The 7885-nt window shown below is 41.3% G+C and overlaps 3 non-coding genes across 3 annotated transcripts; all 3 read right to left on the reverse strand.

Moving 5' to 3' along the window:
• Positions 1 to 445: 445 nt before the first annotated feature.
• On the reverse strand, positions 446 to 510 carry LOC132647613 (small nucleolar RNA SNORD109A). Its single transcript, XR_009585960.1, has one exon. It is a non-coding gene; the product is annotated as a small nucleolar RNA SNORD109A (small nucleolar RNA).
• A 3505-nt stretch (positions 511 to 4015) lies between these two features.
• Positions 4016 to 4080, reverse strand: LOC132647595 (small nucleolar RNA SNORD109A). The gene has a single exon (XR_009585942.1). It is a non-coding gene; the product is annotated as a small nucleolar RNA SNORD109A (small nucleolar RNA).
• Positions 4081 to 7613: 3533 nt separating this feature from the next.
• LOC132647614 (small nucleolar RNA SNORD109A) lies at positions 7614 to 7678 on the reverse strand. Its single transcript, XR_009585961.1, has one exon. It is a non-coding gene; the product is annotated as a small nucleolar RNA SNORD109A (small nucleolar RNA).
• Positions 7679 to 7885: the final 207 nt, after the last annotated feature.

The following is a 7885-nucleotide window of genomic DNA, read 5'->3' on the forward strand; positions in this document are numbered from 1 at the left end:
ACAACTTTGGGTAAAGGGCGAGGGCAGTCATTGTCCTCCAATATTCTTGGGACTACTGGCATGAGCCATAAAATCCGCTCCTGACACTTTACCACATATGTGCAAGGGTACATCGACCGACACTAGGAATGAGCACCACGTTCGAATTCATCAGTTCTTAGATATTTTTTGAGTATATCATTTGCACCTACAGTCATCTCTACCTGATATATGTGCCTACTCCTATAGTAAAGGCTGTCTCCCTATCACTTGGAATCATTTCAATCTCTTTGAAAATAGAAAGCAATGAAGAATGCATCAAACCAAGTATGGGTACTGTTATGAGGCCTTTTTCGAAAAATCTCAGAATCTGATGTCAAACTGCCCAGTTCTCATCCTCTCTGAAGAGGGAAGAGTGACAGGCAGGCTCTGAAGTCCTCATGGGTCTCACAAGGACCTCATATCTGGACCTCAGATTACATCTGCTCAAGTCAGTCAACGTCCTCAGATACCTGTTGTCATCATAGATCCAGAAAGGCCTTCGCTCAACACATGAGTTTTCACCTACCAAGTGAAACCCCAGAGAGCTAGACTCCTGGGCCTTGACAAGGAAGTTCAAAACTGTGCAGGAGGCATGTAGCTCATTCTGTCAAAGGTGGTGGGGAAACACAGTGACAGGCTTGAAGAGCCTTTCCCCTCTGACACCATATGAGAAAAATAGAGGTCAAAACATTGCATTTGGTGGGTGTCACTGGCCCCAAATCGGGTAGCTGTGAATGTTCCCTGAAATTATGTACTTAATCTTTACAACAGAGATTTTGGTAAGAATAGAGAAAACATTCAAGTAAGCAAAATGACTTTGTTCCTATCTAGATAATATTTTTTCAACATCCTAATTTGCGGTTTTGTTTCTATGCTCTTCCTCTTAACCCTACTTTAAGATTCCTCCTCCTGTTCCTTTCTTCCATGTATGTTCCTCTCCATCTTACAGTGCCCAGTATTGAGCCTTCCAGTTGTCCTGCAATTGTCAATGCTCTGGAGGATTTTGTGATGTATGTCACATGACCACCAGCTCGTTCCATATTTCCTTGGACAACAAATTGGAACACACAAGCCAAGCTACATTTTGGTCCATATACATTTCCAGGTATCCCACAGGACATTGACAGGGACAGGAGTTGGGTTCTGTGTTCCTGATTCCTGAACCTTCTCTTCTTATCACCTCTCATGTCATGTTTCTTCAAATGAACTCAAATCCACCCAGTTTCCAAGATGAAGGAAGGCATTGCATTTAATACCAAAAATATTCTTCGTTTTGTTTTGTTTTGTTTTGATTTTTAAGACAATGGACAACTAGATTTCTGGCTCAATATAATCCATAATCATTTATAAAACGAATAATTATGGTTCACTGTCAGCTCTGTTGGGGCTGCGAAAACTTTATGGCAATTCACCTGAATTTTAGAGGGCAAGATTGCAAGTTTCCATGCTACTTACAAGGACGTGAAAACGCATGGGTTGCTCTCTTAGTATCCACGCCAGAGGATCAAGGATAGATGAAATTTGTGAGGGTTATTGTTCTGTGATCTAGGGGTCTAGACTCCTAACACCCTATCATCTTACTTTGGGTTCCACACCTGTCAGGGAAGAAAGAAGTGTTTAATTCTTTGAGATTGAATGTCCATAAGGGAAGGAGCTGGGAGAAGGCTTTTCTTAGTACTTCTGGATATATTATTTAGAATTGGAAGCTTCAAGGGTAGCTACAAAAGAAAGTCACATAGACCAATAACTTCACCAAACTAATGGTTTTCCAAATGCACATCAACATACTAATGGTATTAGGTAGTATCCTTGTCACTTGCTTGGGTTGGGACTACCTAGCTAAGTCCCCTACAATGCCAGGGCCATAACAAGTGTTCCACCAGCAAGAGGCAAGATGAAGCCTAGGTTGTTTAGCCATAAGAGGGACGTCAAATGATTCTCATCTCTAGAGGTACACAGTAAGTAAATATTTAGTCAGCCGAGACTGCAGCCTGCCTACAAACAAAAGACACCATGGGAAGCAGCGTCACTGCTTACCTGTCCTGCCAGAAGGGAAGCACCTCTCCAAGTTTTAGCCTGCAACATAATAAGTATGAAGGTTATCAGAAAAGGAAATGCGTCTAGGCAACCTTGACTTTGTAAAGTGTCCCGACCTTCAAGTCTGCCAGCCGTTCAGTATTTCCCAGAACCAACTATTGAATTCATTTCCTCCCTTCCAATCCCCTCAGATTTTAGCCACTGGGGCAAAAATTTCTCTTCTTCTGATGGCTTCCTCAAAAGCTGTCTGTGAGAGCATCTTTGTCAGTGCCAGCAGACACAGTGTGGACGCCTCTCAGTGGGCAGCAAGGAAGTTCAACAAAGCAAAGAAGAGGCACTGCCTATAGCATTGCAGTATGGTCATTCTTAACTCCTCCTCGTTTCTCAATGTCAAAACGAACAAGTAGCACAGAGGTGAAAGTCAGTAAGCCCTATGGTATCTTTGAGATTTCAGGGTGTCATTGAAATTTATCCTCTGTGCATGGAATTCTTTCCTTGTTTATCCAACAGAGTATTCCATAATTGACTTTAGATTTCTTCCATGCCATGCAACCTCATCTTGGAAGAGAGGGGAATCCAAAGGTGCCTTTTTGTCTACATGTATGTTACCATGTCTCGATTCATGGAACTCAAGTCTTCCACTTGGAAGAGCGTTGGAATCATCTACCATGCTTCAGGTTAAATCTGATGAAAAGAAGATGTTTTGTACACACTAACTGACTAGCCTGTGGGCAAATACTCATGGGTTTCTTTTTAATAGAGTATGTTGTACTACACATCTGAGATTACATGATGTCCTTGATTGGATATTCAAGTTTCAACCATGGTTGTAGAAATTGTGTATCCAGCAAGAGTTACCAAGAGTCCTATCCTCCTGCTTCCAAAAAGTCTCTTAGTCGTAAGATATATATATATCTGTGTGTGTGTGTGTGTCAGTTCTGAATTAATTATGTTCATCATGAGGATATTAAGAAGATTCAGTGTGTGGTTCGTTCTTGTTTCATTGGAGAGTTAGCGTGTCTGCTCCATTATCAGGACTGTGGGTCTACCAGCTAGCAACATGTTCTTTAGAAATATCTTTCCTTGTTTTTTAAAGGAATAGTTGTTTTCATAGATCTTGGGTAACACGCAAATTTTGTTAGAAGAGATGATGTGCATCTGTGTGAGAGCTGCAATAAGAGGAAGAATGTACGCAGGTGGAAAACAGAAACAACAACAAGAAATAACAGAAAGCAAAGCCCAATTGTCATTTCCATGATGGATCAACTGAGATGGTTTCCATGCGAGAGAGAGAGATAGGTAAACACAACATGCTCTGGAAGATTTTGGCAGCTAAGACATAATTGAAGAACACCAATAAAACTAGGGAATGTCTCAAACAGGTGCCCTGGCTTATCACCTAGCCATTATTATCTAGAATTTACCCAGCCTCCAACAGGAAAGACCATTTCAATTTTCCCTCTATATAAATTGAATGATCCTGGAATTATTTGTTATACGTCAGCCTTTACACAACTTTGGGTAAAGGGCGAGGGCAGTCATTGTCCTCCAATATTCTTGGGACTACTGGCATGAGCCATAAAATCCGCTCCTGACACTTTACCACACATGTGCAAGGGTACATCGACCGAGACTTAGGAATGAGCACCTTGTTCGAATTCATCAGTTCATAGATATTTTTTGAGTATATCATTTGCACCTTCAGTCATCTCTACCTGATATATGTGCCTACTCCTATAGTAAAGGCTTTCTCCCTATCACTTGTAATCATTTCAATCTCTTTAAAAATAGAAAGCAATGAAGAATGCATCAAACCAAGTATGGGTACTGTTATGAGGCCTTTTTCGAAAAATCTCAGAATCTGATGCCAAACTGCACAGTTCTCATCCTCTCTGAAGAGGGAAGAGTGCCAGGCAGGCTCTGAAATCCTCATGGGTCTCACAAGGTCCTCATATCTGGACCTCAGATTACATCTTCTCAAGTCAGTCAACGTCCTCAGATACTTGTTGTCATCATAGATCCAGAAAGACCTTCGCTCAACACATGAGTTTTCACCTACCAAGTGAAACCCCAGAGAGCTAGACTCCTGGGCCTTGACAAGGAATTTAACAACTGTGCAGGAGGCATGTAGCTCATTCTGTCAAAGGTTGTAGGAACAACAGTGACAGGATTGAAGAGCCTTTCCCCTCTGACACCATATGAGAAAAATAGAGGTCAAAACATTGCATTTGGTGGGTGTCACTGGCCCCAAATCGGGTAGCTGTGAATGTTCCCTGAAATTATGTACTTAATCTTTACAACAGAGATTTTGGTAAGAATAGAGAAAACATTCAAGTAAGCAAAATGACTTTGTTCCTATCTAGATAAGATTTTTTCAACATCCTAATTTGCGGTTTTGATTCTATGCTCTTTCTCTTAACCCTACTTTAGGATTCCTCCTCCTGTTCCTTTCTTACATGTATGTTCCTCTCCATCTTACAGTGCCCAGTATTGAGCCATCCAGTTGTCCTGCAATTGTCAATGCTCTGGAGGATTTTGTGATGTATGTCACATGACCACCAGCTCGTTCCATATTTCCTTGGACAACAAATTGGAACACACAAGCCAAGCTACATTTAGGTCCATATATATTTCCAGGTATCCCACAGGACATTGACAGGGACAGGAGTTGGGTTCTGTGTTCCTGATTCCTGAACCTTCTCTTCTTATCACCTCTCATGTCATGTTTCTTCAAATGAACTCAAATCCACCCAGTTTCCAAGATGAAGGAAGGCATTGCATTTAATACAAAAATATTCTTCGTTTTGTTTTGTTTTGTTTTGATTTTTCCGACAATGGACAACTAGATTTCTGGCTCAACATAATCCATAATCATTTATAAAAAGAATAATTATGGTTCATTGTCAGCTCTGTTTGGGGCTGCGAAAACTTTATGGCAATTCACCTGAATTTTAGAGGGCAAGATTGCAAGTTTCCATGCTACTTACAAGGACGTGAAAACGCATGGGTTGCTCTCTTAGTATCCACGCCAGAGGATCAAGGATAGATGAAATTTGTGAGGGTTATTGTTCTGTGCTCTAGGGGTCTAGACTCCTAACACCCTATCATCTTCCTTTGGGTTCCACACCTGTCAGGGCAGAAAGAAGAGTTTAATTCTTTGAGCTTGAATGTCCATAAGGGAAGGACCTGGGAGAAGGCTTTTCTTAGTACTTCTGGATATATTATTTAGAATTGGAAGCTTCAAGGGTAGCTACAAAAGAAAGTCACATAGTCCAATAACTTCACCCAACTAATGGTTTTCCAAATGCACATCAACATACTAATGGTATTAGGTAGTATCCTTGTCACTTGCTTGGGTTGGGACTACCTAGCTAAGTCCCCTACAATGCCAGGGCCATAACAAGTGTTCCACCAGCAAGAGGCTAGATGAAGCCTAGGTTGTTTAGCCATAAGAGGGACGTCATATGATTCTCATCTCTAGAGGTACACAATAGGTAAATATTTAGTCAGCCGAGACTGCAGCCTGCCTACAAACAAAAGACACCATGGGAAGCAGCGTCACTGCTTACCTGTCCTGCCAGAAGGGAAGCACCTCTCCAAGTTTTAGCCTGCAACATAATAAGTATGAAGGTTATCAGAAAAGGAAATGCGTCTAGGCAACCTTGACTTTCTAAAGTGTCCCGACCTTCAAGTCTGCCAGCCGTTCAGTATTTCCCAGAACCAACTATTGAATTCATTTCCTCCCTTCCAATCCCCTCAGATTTTAGCCACTGGGGCAAAAATTTCTCTTCTTCTGATGGCTTCCTCAAAAGCTGTCTGTGAGAGCATCTTTGCCAGTGCCAGCAGACACAGTGTGGACGCCTCTCAGTGGGCAGCAAGGAAGTTCAACAAAGCAAAGAAGAGGCACTGCCTATAGCATTGCAGTATGGTCATTCTTAACTCCTCCTCGTTTCTCAAAGTCAAAACGAACAAGTTGCACAGTGGTGAAAGTCAGTAAGCCCTATGGTATCTTTGAGATTTCAGGGTGTCATTGAAATTTATGCTCTGTGCATGGAATTCTTTCCTTGTTTATCCAAGAGTATTCCATAATTGACTTTAGATTTCTTCCCTGCCATGCAACCTCATCTTGGAAGAGAGGGGAATCCAAAGGTGCCTTTTTGTCTACATGTATGTTACCATGTCTCGATTCATGGAACTCAAGTCTTCCACTTGGAAGTGCGTTGGAATCATCTACCATGCATCAGGTTAAATCTGATGAAAAGAAGATGTTTTGTACGCACTAACTGACTAGCCTGTGGTCAAATACTCATGGGTTGCTTTTTAATAGAGTATGTTGTACTACACATCTGAGATTACATGATGTCCTTGATTGGATATTCAAGTTTCAACCATGGTTGTAGAAATTGTGTATCCAGCAAGAGTTACCAAGAGTCCTATCCTCCTGCTTCCTAAAAGTCTGTTAGTAGTAAGATATATATATATATATATATATATATATATATATATATATATATCTGTGTGTGTGTGTGTGTCAGTTCTGAATTAATTATGTTCATCATGAGGATATTAAGAAGATTCAGTGTGTGGTTCGTTCTTGTTTCATTGGAGAGTTAGCGTGTCTGCTCCATTATCAGGACTGTGGGTCTACCAGCTAGCAACATGTTCTTTAGAAATATCTTTCCTTGTTTTTTAAAGGAATAGTTGTTTTCATAGATCTTGGGTAACACGCAAATTTTGTTAGAAGAGATGATGTGCAACTGTGTGAGAGCTGCAATAAGAGGAAGAATGTACGCAGGTGGAAAACAGAAACAACAACAAGAAATAACAGAAAGCAAAGCCCAATTGTCATTTCCATGATGGATCAACTGAGATGGTTTCCATGCGAGAGAGAGAGATATGTAAACACAACATGCTCTGGAAGATTTTGGCAGCTAAGACAGAATTGAAGAACACCAATAAAACTAGGGAATGTCTCAAACAGGTGCCCTGGCTTATCCCCTAGCCTTTATTATCTCGAATTTACCCAGCCTCTAACAGGAAAGACCATTTCAATTTTCCCTCTATATAAATTGAATGATCCTGGAATTATTTGTTATACGTCAGCCTTTACACAACTTTGGGTAAAGGGCGAGGGCAGTCATTGTCCTCCAATATTCTTGGGACTACTGGCATGAGCCATAAAATCCGCTCCTGACACTTTACCACATATGTCCAAGGGTACATCGACCGAGACTAGGAATGAGCACCACGTTCGAATTCATCAGTTCTTAGATATTTTTTGAGTATATCATTTGCACCTACAGTCATCTCTACCTGATATATGTGCCTACTCCTAGAGTAAAGGCTGTCTCCCTATCACTTGGAATCATTTCAATCTCTTTGAAAATAGAAAGCAATGAAGAATGTATCAAACCAAGTATGGGTACTGTTATGAGGCCTTTTTCGAAAAATCTCAGAATCTGATGCCAAACTGCACAGTTCTCATCCTCTCTGAAGAGGGAAGAGTGCCAGGCAGGCTCTGAAATCCTCATGGGTCTCACAAGGTCCTCATATCTGGACCTCAGATTACATCTGCTCAAGTCAGTCAACGTCCTCAGATACCTGTTGTCATCATAGATCCAGAAAGACCTTCGCTCAACACATGAGTTTTCACCTACCAAGTGAAACCCCAGAGAGCTAGACTCCTGGGCCTTGATAAGGAAGTTCACATCTGTGCAGGAGGCATGTAGCTCATTCTGTCAAAGGTGGTGGGGAAACACAGTGACAGGATTGAAGAGCCTTTCCCTCTGACACCATATGAGAAAAATAGAGGTCAAAACATTGCATT

This window comes from Meriones unguiculatus, chromosome 14 (genome assembly GCF_030254825.1).
Source record: "Meriones unguiculatus strain TT.TT164.6M chromosome 14, Bangor_MerUng_6.1, whole genome shotgun sequence".
Lineage (NCBI taxonomy): Eukaryota > Metazoa > Chordata > Mammalia > Rodentia > Muridae > Meriones > Meriones unguiculatus.